The sequence below is a fragment of the Sciurus vulgaris genome (assembly GCF_902686455.1).
Source record: "Sciurus vulgaris genome assembly, chromosome: 19".
Taxonomy (NCBI): domain Eukaryota; kingdom Metazoa; phylum Chordata; class Mammalia; order Rodentia; family Sciuridae; genus Sciurus; species Sciurus vulgaris.
In genome coordinates, this window is record NC_136480.1 from 31594168 (window position 1) to 31608460 (window position 14293).

At 36.3% G+C, this 14293-nt stretch overlaps 1 protein-coding gene and 1 pseudogene across 2 annotated transcripts in view; one reads left to right on the forward strand and one right to left on the reverse strand.

Moving 5' to 3' along the window:
* LOC306650413 (zinc finger protein 519-like) overlaps window positions 1-14293 on the forward strand; it is a 135635-nt gene that overhangs the window by 109763 nt on the left and 11579 nt on the right. The window lies entirely within an intron of this gene.
* LOC306650456 (ankyrin repeat domain-containing protein 46-like) lies at window positions 219-11322 on the reverse strand (annotated as a pseudogene). Its single transcript has 2 exons — window positions 11087-11322; window positions 219-1026 (listed from the first exon to the last, which is right to left on the reverse strand). The product of its transcript is annotated as an ankyrin repeat domain-containing protein 46-like (transcript).

Genomic DNA, 14293 nt, shown 5'->3' on the forward strand with positions numbered 1-14293 from the left:
CCAAGATCAGGGTAAGGTTTCTATCCTAAGGACTTCTACTCTCTTCCTTTACCTTCTTCTGTTCTCCAGTTATTTCCATATTTTTATCACACAAGGCTATGGGCAGATTTTCTTAAGAAATCAGGTTGATTTAGAGGTAGCATTAGGATGCACTATAGTTGACTACAGTATGAAATTCAAATGAACACATTGTTCTTCTAAAAGGATTGAAATAAGTAAAAGTGTAAAGAAAAATGTTCAGCCCTCAGTGCCTTGCACTAAGAAAAGTTCTGAGAAACTGGGAATCAATATTGGGAGTCAAGAAATAGGCATTGGCCTCACCTCTTTGAGCTCCTTTAATGCACCAGTTCAGGCTGGTTTTCCATGAAGGGCAGCACTCCATTCACATAGTAGGTAATGCCAAGAAACAGCAAAGCAATGGAAAAGATCAGGAGCAGGACCATCCAGAAGCCCAGATCCTCTACAAATTCCTGCCAAGTGATTCAAAAGCTGGACAGGACCCCTTCACCTGGCTGTAGGGTGGGATTGAGGAGAGAATGGCTTTCTGTGGTACTTTCACTCTCAACCATGTGCATGGTCTTCTGTTTTGAGTGGGTTTTTCTGTGAAATCCTTTTACCTTCTGTTTTTCCAAAGGTTCCAGCAATCGGATGACTTCTTTATTCACTCCCCTGCACTTTGCCAGAACTAAAGGAGTTGCACCTTGATGATTGCATATATCAATTTTGAGTCCATTGGAAACTAAGAATTGAATGGAATCCACATGGCCACAGAGATCAAGAGCTGTGTCTCCTTGATAATCTATAGTCAGCAGATCAGCACCAAATTTATGCAACAGCTGGCAGATGGCTACATTCCCTTGGGCTGCTGCAAGGTGAAGGCCTGTCCTGCCTCTGCTGTCCCAGACATTTCAGTCAAAATCACTTTCCAGAACCATCTTATAATATGTAATGTCTCCATCAATACAGGCTTGTAGCAAGGGCACATTAGTTTGAAAAATATCAATTACAAAAACATAGGATTTTGTCCTAACGTGGATGGAATATGGGTCCACTGTAAGATTAGACCTTTCCTCCAGTGGTCACTCAGCAGTTTCTCTGAATTCTTAAACAGGTTCAACAAAAATATTCAGAAAATGCCGGCAAGAATTTGGGAGACAAGCAGCAGTGATAGCAGCAGCACCTCTCTGCAGGTTACAGATGGAGTAGGGCCCAGCCACTTGTATATTGTGTTTTCAAGGAGTACTACTAGAGTATATGTAAAGTTTACTAAAAATAAATCTAATTATGTAAAATAATGCATGTATTAATTAGTTATATTTTGTCATTTGTGTGCCATAGAACATGTAGTACATAAAAAGTTATTAGTGTAATCAGTTAATAAACAACAAATGCATGAATATTAAAAAAATCAGTCCTTTTTGTTGATTTCTGTGGTTTGTCTTCATTCCAGTCATACTGAAATGAACTGTGATAGGCTTTTGTTGCCTCTCAAACCAGTTTTTTGCTATATCTTCTCTAGATGTGTGTATACATTTCTCCTACTATAAATACCCATATTTCTTCTTAAGCAATAATTGTTTAAACCCATGATGAATCATTTTTGGCACTGTCATCCAAAATTTACCTTTAATCTCCAGCTCTCTGTGGAGACAAAAACTAGTTTGCATAAAGTTGTCAAGAAAGTCATAGCTGTTTGTTTGTTTCACACTTCCCTTTGCTCATGAGAGAATAAAGGGGTTGATAGTTTTTTCATATTACACAATGACCTACTGTGGTTCAGAAATGACTGTGCTGAGCAAAATAACACATTTTCCTTTTTCTACTACATGACTCTATTGTGCTCATCTGAGGTTCTGTAAAATCAAAGATAGTTTTGGAAATTCTCACAAGTCAATTTTTTCAGTGCATTTTTATGAGGTTTCTTTTTTATTTTTTATTTGTTCCTAGTAATATATGACATTCACATCCATTTTGATAAAATTTTACAAGCATGGAATATATGTTATTCTAATTAGGACCAATTCTTGTGGGTGGTCATGCTGGTGAAATTCACTTATGGATTGTCATATGTGTACATAGAAAAATTATGTTAGATTTATTCTAGTGTCTTTTCCATTCCTACCCTCCCTATGCCATGATTTCTTTATTCATTCATTTGTTGATGTGCTTCTAGGTTTGTTCCATATCTTAGCTACTGTGAATTGTGCTTTTTTAAACATTAATGTGGCTGTCATTGCAGTATGCTCATTTTAAATAGTTTGGATATGGTAAGTGGCATAACTGAGTCAAACGGTGGTACCATTCCTAGTTTGTTTTTACCAGTTATTCAACCCAGAGGTGCTTAACAACTGAATCACATCTTCAGTCCTTTTAATGTTTTATTTAGGGACAAGATCTCACTGAGTTGCTAAGGATCTCAGTATGTTGCTGAGACTGGTTTTCAACTCATGAACCTCCTACCTCAGCCTCCAATGCTCATCCCTCCTACTTGAGTAATCTCCATACTGCTTGCTCCAATTTTCAGTTCTGAAATGTATGTACATCCCCCTTTCCCCTCATCTATGCCAATATTTGTTGTTACATGTATTCTTGGTAATTCCCATTCTGTCTGAGTGTGGAAGAATCTCAGTATAGTTTTATTTTGTACTTCTCTAATTGCTAGAGATATTGGTCAGTTTTTTATATATTTGATGATCCTTCCTATTTCTTCTTTTGAGAAGGACATGTTAAGATTTCTTGCCCATTTATTGATTCGGTTTTTTGGTTTTTTAATCTATGGATTAATTATCATCTTGGATTTTCTTTGCTGTTCCCTTTCTGATGTCCTCACATTGAAAATAACTTCCTTTTTTTTTTGCAAAGTATTCCACACAAGAGTGCAGCAAATCAAATAATTTATTTCTTTGATTTATTTCAGTGATGAATTCTCATCAAACCCAAGAATTGTCATCAGAGCTGGGAATACAATGTTCATTCCATCAGGTGATAAAGGGAAGTTATGGAAACTGTGGCATTGAAAATGTATGCTTAAAGAAAGAATAGAAATGTGTGGAGGATTGTAATGTTCAGGACAATTGTCATGGTGAATATAATAATTGTGAGGTACCTACACAATAAAATTTTTTAACATGAATCGATATAAAGAATATATTAAGTCACAGAAAACACCTCAACTGTGCTAGTCACTTGTTAGGAAGGTTTTGAGTATCTTGAAAATTTATCTGCACTGAATTTTTAGTAAAATAACTTTGTGAAATAAAATTTGTAAAATACAAAATATAATCTTTTGCATGCTTCAGTTCTTAACAATAAACATTTGAAATGTAGAATTTGTTTAAATTTTTACTCAAATATTTTTGTAGACAATAGATTTAGTAATATAAAATAAATTACTAAGTATGATCAGTTTTTTTAACATAAGGAAGCATCTGTTGTTCTACATTCAACAAACACTCCTTCCTTGTGTCCCAATGTAACATTTTAATATATGTAGAAAGATCTGTACTTATACATTATTACATAATAGAGAATCAGGTGTAGCTGTTTGGTGAGTATTCTACATTTATCATAAAACTTTAAAGACTTTTTAGCCAGGTCAGTACCCTAAATAAATATGGGTCTATTGTTATTGGTGAAAAATGTAAGAAATGAAACTCACAAATATTTAATATTTTTTAAATCCTAGAAAATATTATTGTGATCATTTAACAAAGAAGTTTTATAAAGGCAACAAATGCAAACAAGTATTTCATCAGTGCTCAAAATGTATCATTCCAAACATCCATATTCAAGGAAAGGATTGCAAATATCAACAATGTGGAAGAACTTTAAATAAAATCACAAGAATTATTAAGTGCAAGAAAATTCAGGTGGGAAGAATGCCATACAGATTTAAGAAATGTATTAAGGCATTTAAGGATTTCTCAAACCTTTTTCACTATAGTGATAAACCCTACGGATGTGAAGATTGTGGTGAAGATGTTAATCAAAGGTCAGTCCTTATTAAACACAAGAAGAATCATGCTGGAGAGAAGCCCTATACTTGTAATGAATGTGGAGAAGCATTTATTTATATCTCAAAACTTACTGAGCACCAAAGGATTCATAGTTATGAGAGACCATACAAATGTATACAATGTGAAAAAGATTTTAAATACACCTCAAGACTTATTCAACACCAGAGGATTCATACTGAAGAGAAGTCCTACAAATGTACACAATGTGGCAAAGCATTTACACGATTTTCTATCTTCCCTAAACACCAGAGTGTTCATAGTAATGAGAGACCTTATGAATGTAAAGAATGTGGCAAAGGCTTTCGGTATAGAAGAGTCCTTATTGGACACCAAATGATTCATAGGGATGAGAGACCATATGAATGTAAGGAATGCGGCAAAGGCTTTAAGTGTAACGCAGCCCTTAGTCAACACCAGAGGATTCATAATAATAAGGGACCATACAAATTTAAGGATTGTGAAAGAGATTTTAAATATATCTCACTACTTACTCAACACCAGAAGGTTCATACTGTTGAGAAGCCCTACAAATGTACAGAATGTGAGAAAGGATTTATTCAGTTTTCACACTTTACTCAACACCAGAGGATTCAGTGATGAGAGACCATATGAATGTAAGGAATGTGGCAAATGCTTTAAATATACTACAGTCCTTATTCAACACCAGAAGATTCATACAGGAGAGAAACCGTACAAATGTACAGAATGTGGGAAAGCATTTACACGAATTTCACACTTCACTCAACACCAGAGTGTTCATAGTGATGAGAGACCATATGAATGTAAGGAATGTGGCAAAGGCTTTAAGTGTAGTAGAGTGCTTATTGAACACCAGAAGATTCATAGGGATAAGAGACCATATGAATGTAAGGAATATGTCAAAGGCTTTAAGTATAGTAGAGTCCTTATTCGGCACCAGAAGATTCACAGGGATGAGAGACCTTATGAATGCAAGGAGTGTGGCAAAGGCTTTAAGTGTAGTACAGACCTTAGTGTACACTGGAGAGTTCATAGGGATGAGAGGCCATATGAATCTAAAGAATGTAACAAAGGCTTTAAGTATAGTGCAGCCCTTATTAGACACCAGAGGATTCATAGGGATGAGAGACCATACAAATGTAAAGAATAAGGGAAACCTTTTAAATTCATCTCTACTCATACTCAACACCAGACTCTTCATACTGCAAGGAAGCCATATAAATGCAAATAATGTGGAAAAGCTTTTATTCATAGGTCACATCTTATTTAACACCACAGGAATCATTTTTTTTATTTTAAACAAGTGAGATACATGTTGTTTCTCTGTTTGTACATGGAGTAAAGGCATACCACTTGTGTAATCATAAATTTACATAACGTAAAATTGTTTGACTCATTGTTATTTTATCCCTCTCTGCCACCCCTCCCATCCCTCCCACCCCTCCCACCCCTCTTTTCTCTCTATACAGTCCTTCTTTCCTCCATTCTTGCCCCCTGCCTAACCCTAACCCTAAACCTAACCTTAACCCTAACACTAACACCTCCCACCCCCCATTATGTGTCCTCATCCACTTTTCAGTGATATCATTCATCCTTTGTTTTTTTCAGATTGGCTTATCTCAGTTAAAATGATATTCTCCAATTTTGTCTATTTGCCTGCAAATGCCAAATTTGTTTCATTCTTTATAGTGGAGTAATATTCCATTGTGTATATATATATATATATATATTTATATATATATATATATACCACAGTTTCTTTATCCATTCATCAATTGAAGGACATCTAGGTTGGTTCCATGCTCTGGCTATTGTGAGTTGAGCAGCTATGAACATTGATGTGGCTGTATCTCTGAGGTTCACTGATTTTAAGTCCTTTGGGTATAGGCAAAGGAGTGGGATAGGTGGTTCAAGGGTGGTTCCATTCGAAGTTTTCTGAGAAATCTCCATACTGCTTTCCAGAGTGTCTGCACTTATTTGCAACTCCACCAGCAATGTATGAGTGTACCTTTTTACCCACAAACTCACCAACATCTATTGTTGCTTGTGTTCTTGATTATCACCATTTTAATTGGGGTGAGATGGAATCTTAGTGTGGTTTTGATTTGCATTTCTTTTATTACTAGACAATTTGAACATTTTTTCATACATCTGTTGATTGTTTATACATCTTCTTCTGTGAAGTGTCTGTTAATTTCCTTAGCCCACATGTTGATTGTATTATTTGTATTCTTGGTGTAGTTTTTTGAGTTCTTTATAGATTCTGGAAATTAGTGCTCTATCTGAAGTATGAGTGGCAAAGATATTTTCCCACTCTGTAGGCTTTCTCTTCACATTACTGATAGTTTCCTTTGCTGAGAGAAAGCTTTTTAGTTTCAATCTATCCCATTTGTTGATTCTTGCTTCTATTTCTTGTGGGATGGGAGTCCTGTTAAGAGTCCTGTTAAGTCTGATCCTAAGCCAACAAGGTGAAGATTTGGACCTACTTGTTCTTCTATAAGATGCAGGGTCTCTGGTCTGATTCCAAGGTCCTTAATCCATTTTGAGTTGAGTTTTATGCAGGGTGAGACATAGGGGTTTAATTGAATTCTGTTGCGTGTTGATTTCCAGTTTTCCCAGCACCATTTGTTGAAGAGGCTATCTTTTCTCCCTTGTATATTTTTGGCACCTTTGCCTAGTATGAGAAAATTGTATTTATTTGGGTTAGTGTCCATGTTCTCTATTCTGTACCATTGATCTACCTGTCTATTTTGGTACCAATACCATGCCGTTTTTGTTACTATTGCTTTGTAATAGAGTTGAAGATCTGGTATTGCGATACCCCCTGCTTCATTTTTTTTTGCTAGGGATTGCTTTAGCTATTCTGGGTTTCTTATTTTTCCAGATGAATTTCATAATTGCTTACTCTATTTCTGTAAGGTACATCATTGAGATTTTAATTGTAATTGCATTGAATCTGTATAGCACGTTTGTAGTATGGCCATTTTGACAATATTAATTCTGCCTATCCAAGAACATGGAGATCTTTCCATCTTCTAAGATTTTCTTTAATTTCTTTCTTCAGTGTTCTGTAGTTCTCATTTTAGAGGTCTTTCACCTCTTTTGTGAGATTGATTGCCAAGTATTTTATTTTTTTCGATGCTATTGTGAATGGGGTAGTTTTCCTAATTTCCCTTTCTGAAGATTCATCAATTATGTATAAAAATGCATTGGATTTATGAGCATTGATCTTGTAACCTGCAACTTTACTCAATTCACTTATGAGTTCTAATAGTTATCTGGTGGAAGTTCCAGGTTCCTCTAAATATATAATCATGTCATCAGTGAACATAGATAGTTTGAGTTCTTCTTTTCATATTTGTATCCCTTTAATTTCTTTGGTTTGTCTGATTGCTCTGGCTAGAGTTTCAAAGACAATGGTGAATAGACGTGGTGAAAGAGAGCATCCCTGACTTGTTTCAGTTTTTAGCAGGGATGCTTTCAGTTTTTCACCATTTAGAATGATATTGGCCATGGGCTTAGCATAGATGGCCTTTACAATGTTAAGGAATATTACCATTATCCCTATTTTTTCTAGTGTTTTGAGCATGAAGGGATGCAGCTGTATTTTATCAAATGCTTTTCTGCATCTATTGAAATAATCATGTGATTCTTAACTTTTAGTCTGTTGATAGGGTGAATGACATTTATTGATTTCCAGATGTTGAACCAACATTGTATCCCTGGGATATAAAACCCACTTGATCGTGGTGCACTATCGTTTTAATGTATTTTTGTATGTGATATGCTAAAATTTTGTTGAGAATTTTTGCATCGATGTTCATTAAGGATATTGGTCTGAAATTTTCTTTCCATGGTGTGTCTCTGTCTGGTTTAGTTATCAGTGTGATATTGGCTTCACAGAATGAGTTTGGGAGGGTTCCCTCCTCTTTTATTTCACGGAATACTTTGAGGAGTATTGGAATGAGCTCTTCTTTAAAGGTTTTGTAGAACTTGGCTCAGAACCCATTTGGTCCCGGACTTTTCTTAGTTGGTTAGCTTTTGATGACGTCTTCTATTTCATTGCTTGAAATTCATTTATTTAAGTTGTGTATGTACTCCTGGTTCAGTTTAGGTGATTCATATGTCTGTAGAAACTTGTTGATGTCTTCAAGGTTTTCTGTTTTGTTGGAGTATAGATTTTCAAAATAGCCTCTAATTATGTTTTGTATTTCACTCGTGCCTGTAGTGATATTTTCTTGTTCATTCTGAATTTTAGTAATTTGAGTTTTCTCCCTCCTTCTCTTTGTTAGTGTGGCTAATTGTTTATCAATTTTGTTTATTTTTTCAAAGAACCAACTATTTATTTTGTTAATTTTTTGATTGTTTATGTTGTTTCAATGTCATTGATTTCAGCTCTGACTTTAACAATTTCCTGTATTCTACTACTTTTGGTGTTGGTCTCCTCTTCTTTTTCTAGAGCTTTGAACTACACTGTTGAGTCATTTATCTGTTTGTTTTTACTTCTTCTGTTGAATGCACTCCATGAAATAAATCTTCCTCTAATTACTGCTTTCATAGTGTCCCAGAGATTTTGATATGATGTGTCTTTGTTCTCATTTACTTCTACGAAATTTTTTATTTTCCTACTGATGTCTTCTGTTATCCATTCATCATATAATATCCTATTATTAATCTCCAGGTATTGGAGGAGTTTCTGTTTTTTATTCTGTCATTTATTTCTAATTTCAATCCATTATGATCTGATAGAATGCAAGGTAGTATCTCTATCTTCTTGTATTTTCTAACAGTAGCTTTGTGGCGTAAAATATGGTCTATTTTAGAGAAGGATCCATGTGCTGCTGCGAAGAAAGTGCATTTGTTCTTTGTTGGATGGTATATTCTGTGTATGTCCATTAAGTCAAAATTGTTGATTGTGTTATTGAGATCTATGGTTTCTTTATTCAATTTTTGTTTGGAAGATCTATCTAGTGGTGAGAGAGGTGTGTTAAATTGCCTAGTATTATTGTGTTCTGGTCTATTTGATTTCTGGAATTGAGAAGGATTTGTTTGATGTACATGGATGAGCCAATATTCGGGGCACAGGTATTTATGATTGTTATGACTTGCTGATTTATGCTTCCCTTAAGCAGTATGTAATGTCCTTCTTTATCCCTTCTGATTAGTTTTGGATTGAAGTGCACTTTATCTGAAATGGGGATGGATATCCCAGCTCTTTTGCTGTTTCCGTGTGCATGGTATGTTTTTTTTCGCATTCTTTCACATTTAGTCTGTGGGTATCTCTTTCTATGAGATGAGTCTCTTGCATGCAGCATATTGTTGGATTTTTCTTTTTAATCCAATCTGCCAGTCTATGTCATTTGATTGATGAGTTCAGGCCATTAACATTCAGGGTTGTTATTGTGATATGATTTGTATTCCCAGTCATTTGACTCATTTTTTTTTTTTTTGACAAGGTTTGATTTCTCCTTTATTTGGCTATTCCTTTAGGCTAGTTCCTCCCATTGCTGATTTGCATCGTTGTTTTTCATCTCTTCCTCATGGAATATTTTGCTGAGAATGTTCTGTAATGCCGGCTTTCTTTTTGTGACTTCTTTTAGCTTTTGTTTATCATGGAAGGATTTTATTTCATTGTCAAATTTGAATGTTTTGCTGGGTAAAATATTATTTGTTGGCATCTGTTTTCTTTCAGGGCTTGGTAAATGTTGTTTCAGGCCCTTCTAGCTTTTAGGGTCTGGATTGAAAAATCTGCTAATATTCTTATTGGTTTCCCCCTGAAGGTAATTTGATTCTTTTCTCTCACAGCCTTTAAAATTCTGTATTTTATATGTTAGGTATTTTCATAATAATGTGTCATGGTGTGCATCTGTTGTCATTTTGTATATTTGGAGTCCTATAAGCCTCTTGTATCTGGTTTTCCATTTCATTCTTCAGATTTGGGAAATTTTCTGATATTATTTCACTGAATAGATTGTTCATTCTTTTTTTTTTTCATGCTTGACTCCTTTGATTATGTTTGATTTTCTTTTTTCTTTTTTTATTTTATTGTAAACAAATGGGATACATGTTGTTTCTCTGTTTGTACATGGCATAAAGGCATACCATTTGTGTAATCATAAATTTACATAGAGTAATGTTGTTTGATTCATTCTGTTATTTTTTCCCTTCCCCCCACCCCTCTTTTCCTTCTATACAGAGCTTCCTTCCTCCATACTTGCCCCCCTCCCTAACCCTAACTCTAACCCTAACACTAACCCTTCCCTCCCCCCATTATGTAGATTGTTCATTCTTTTGGTTTGTTTCTCTAAGCCTTCCTGAATCCCAATAATTCTTAAATTTGGCATTTTCATAATATCCCGTAATTCTTATAGATTCTGTTCATGATTTCTTACCATCTTCTCTGTATGGTTAATTTTGTTTTCAAGATTAAATATTTTGTGTTCAGTGTCTGATGTTCTGTCTTCCAGCTGTTCTATCTTTTTGGTTATGCTTTCTATGGAGTTTTTAACTTGGTTTATTGTTTCCTTCATTTCAAGAATTTCTTTTTTTTTTTTTTTTAGTATCTCTAACTCATTATTGAAATGATCTCTTTCTTCCCATATTTGCTCTTTTAATTGTTCATTGGTGCAATCATTTAATGCCTGCATTTGCTCTTTCATCTCCTCCTTCAATGCCTTCATTTGCTCTTTCATCTCCTCATTTGCTTCCCTGATTGTTTTAATTATGTACATTCTGAACTCCATTTCTGACATTTCTTCTGTTGTGCTGTCATTAGATTTTATTGATATAGTATCTAGGTTGTTTGGGACACTTTCTTCCCTTGTTTTCTCATATTGGTCAGATATCAATGGGACTCTGAGATATTGCAGATTTTCTCTATTGGCTTATAGTGTCCCTGTAAATTTCCAGTATATCACCTCCCAGCCTTCAGTAGCCTGAAGTCTTGGAGTAACTTGATAATGCAGTGCTTCCAAAGAAAGCTGCCTCTAGCCTGCTACTGGGTCGAGGGTTGGGGGCTGGTTCTGCATGGAAATCCTATTACTGTGTGGTCATACTCCTAAAAGCTGGCTATAGACAGGGCCTGCCCCCACCTCTTGAGTGAGCCAGACTGCTCTGGGAAAGCCTCTCCCTGTCCTGCCTTGGTCCCAGAAGCCACCCGCAGGCCAGGGCCCACCTCTGGGTTTAGGGCTTGAGGTTGGCTATGTGCAGAAAAGCTCTGACTGGGAGGGACTCCTCCAAGAATCTGGCTGTTGTCCCTGCCTGCCACCAGAAGGAGCACGGCTATTTTGGGAAGCCTCTCGCTGCCTTCCCTGGTCCCAGAAGCCATCTGCAGGCCAGGGCCCACCGCTGGGTTCAGGGCTTGGAGTTGGCTCTGTGTGGAAAAGTCTCACTGGGCAGGCCTGTTCTGAGGAGCTGGCTGTAGATTGCGCCTGCCACTGGAGGGAGCAGGGGAAGTCTCTTCCTGCCCTGCCCTGGTCCCAGAAGCTGCCTGTGGGCCAGGGCCCGCCACTGGGTCTGGAGCTTGGGGTTGGCTCTGTGCAGAAAAGTTCTTACTGTGCAGGCCTGCTCCTAGAAGTAGGCTATGGATTGTGCCTGGCACTGCAGAGAGGAGGGCTGTTTGGGAAAGACTCTCACTCCCCTGCCCTGCTCCAAGAAGCTTCCCCATGTCTGGGCCTCCCACCTGGGCTGAGCTTCACCTGGTGGGAGAGACTCACCCCGTGCCTCTATGTTGGTCTGAATCTCTAAATATCTCCCCTTCTTGAATCCTGAGTTCTGGAGTGACGGGAGATGCAATCACCCTCTAGTCCACCATCTTGTATCTTCCACCACAGGATTCTTAATGTTGAATGTAAAGAGTGTTGCAAAGGCATTAACTATTGTCCAACCCTTATTAAACATCACAAGGTTTATAGTGATGAGAGATGATCATACAAATGTATGAACTGTTGCAAAGATTTTCAACTCAATCCTTTCTCACTTTCACAGAGAATTCATATTGGAGAAAATTCAGATGAATGTAAAGAAGGAGGCAAAGCTCTTAATAGGAGTTCATTTTTGGATTTTAACTTCATTTGCTTTCCCCTTTGATTGACTTTTTCTCTAGTGTACTTTCTCCCTCTGCTGACTTTCATTGTTTTTCATTTTCTCCTCATGTAATATTTTTCTTAGAATGTGTGGTAGTCCATGCTTTCAATTTGTAAATTCTTTTAACTTTTGTTTATCATGGAAGGATTTTATTTCTTCATCAAATCTGAATGTTCGTTATGCTGGGTATAAGATTCTTGGTTGGCTTCCATGTTATTTTAGAGTTTGATATAAGTTGTTTCAGAACCTCCAAGTTTGGACTGAGATATATGCTGATGTTCATATTCAATTCCCCTTATATGTATTCTGATGGTTTTCGCTCACAGCCTTTAAAATTCTATCTTTATTTTTTATGTTAGACATTTTCATTATAATGTGCCTTAGTGTGGGAGGTCAGTTGTAATTTTATACATTTGGTGTCCTGTAAGCTTCTTGTATTTTATTTTCCATTTCATTCTTTGGGTTTTGGAAATTTTCTGACATTATTTCATTGAGCAGATTTTTCATTCTTTTGGTTTGTAACTCTTTCTCAATCCAAATAATTCTTAAATTTGGCCTTTTCATGTTTTATCTCATAATTCTTGGAGTTTCTGTTCATGTTTTCTTTCAATCTTCTCTTTGTAGTGAACTTTATTTTCAAGATGAAATATTTTGTCTTCATTGTCTGAGGTTCCATCTTCCAAGTGAACTAGTGTGTTTGTGATGATTTCCATTGAGATTTTAATTTGGTTTATTGTTTCCTTTATTTCAAGGTTTTCTGCTTCTTTTTATTTTAGAATCTCCATCTCTGTATTGAAATAAACTTTTGTTTCCTGCATTTGATCTTTTAACTGTTTATTAAAGTGATGTTTCATTGTTTAAACTTGCTCTCTTATATCATACTTTGTTTCAGAGATCATTTTAATTTTATACATTCTGAACTCCATTTTTAACATTTCTTGTACAGTGCTGTCAATGTATTCTATTAATATAGCATCTTGATTTGTTTGGGGTGTATTCTTCCCTTGTTTTCTCATGTTGTTCATGTGTCTTTTCCTCTTACAGTGCAGACCTGAGTTATTATAATTTCCGCCCTAGAGATTTAAAGTGTACCTGCAAGTTTCCAATACATGAGCTTTAAGGGAGATATCAATATTGACATTACTTAATGCAAATAGTAGGAATCTTAAACAAAATATCCCTTAAGATGCTAACAGTTTGGTTACAATAATCAAAGATGATATGTTGAATTATAATCTCCAACATAAATATTAGGTTTGCAAAAAGGTCTACAATTTCTAATGGTGACTAGAGAACTGGACAGGGGTGTAGGATATGATGTTAATGAGATAGGAGGTGAGATTATACAGGTGTTTGATCATAGAAAGTGTGAAAGAGGAATCAGAAGAAGTTGATTGTTAGGAGGAGAAAAGAAAAAGAGACTCCAAGGAAACAGATAAACAAAAAGGAAAGTAGAGTGAGTAAAAAAAGGATAAAGAAAAACATGAAAAAAATAAAAGAATATACAACCAAAGTATAATACACTACAGAAATCTCAGTCCCGATGTATGAAAACTACTTGATTTCATAAATGTTGGGGATGTGAGAGCAAGCAATGAAAAAAACATAGGGGTAAAAAAGTAGCCTTGAAGGAAAATTGAATAGTATTTCCATTGGGAATCAATATCTTCTCTGTTTCCCTTCTCATAAGTGTGGTTTTCTGAAGTTTTTTGGTAACTGGACCCTCAGGATGGTAAAAGTTACTACAGTGGAAGGACTAGACTTGGAGGTTGGACTCCTGGAGGTGTGGTATAGCAATTGCCTGTCCCACTGGAAGACTTCACCCAAGGACTCTCCTTTGGGTTCCTCTCATGTGATTCAGGACCCTGGTCTTAGCCCTTTACCTCACTTGTAGGCTTCACAGTTCCTGGTCTCTATTTCAGTCTCTAAATTGTGTCTCTCCTGCCTCCACCCTTTTGACTTACTAATCAGGAACTTCTCTCTCTAGATGTTCTGGGTGCTGAGTGCTGGGATCTCGGTGCCTGTCCAGGAAAATTTTTAGTGTTGGGCAGATCAATACCAGGTATTGAGAGCTGAGGATCAGCCACATAGGTGCAAGTACTGAGCCACGTTAGTGTCTAGGGGATGGTTGGGAGCATGGGGATTAAGGTGATGGAGGGCCCTGTTGATTGCCATACCAGTGGGACCAGGAAATCAGTGGATGCTCTACTAGG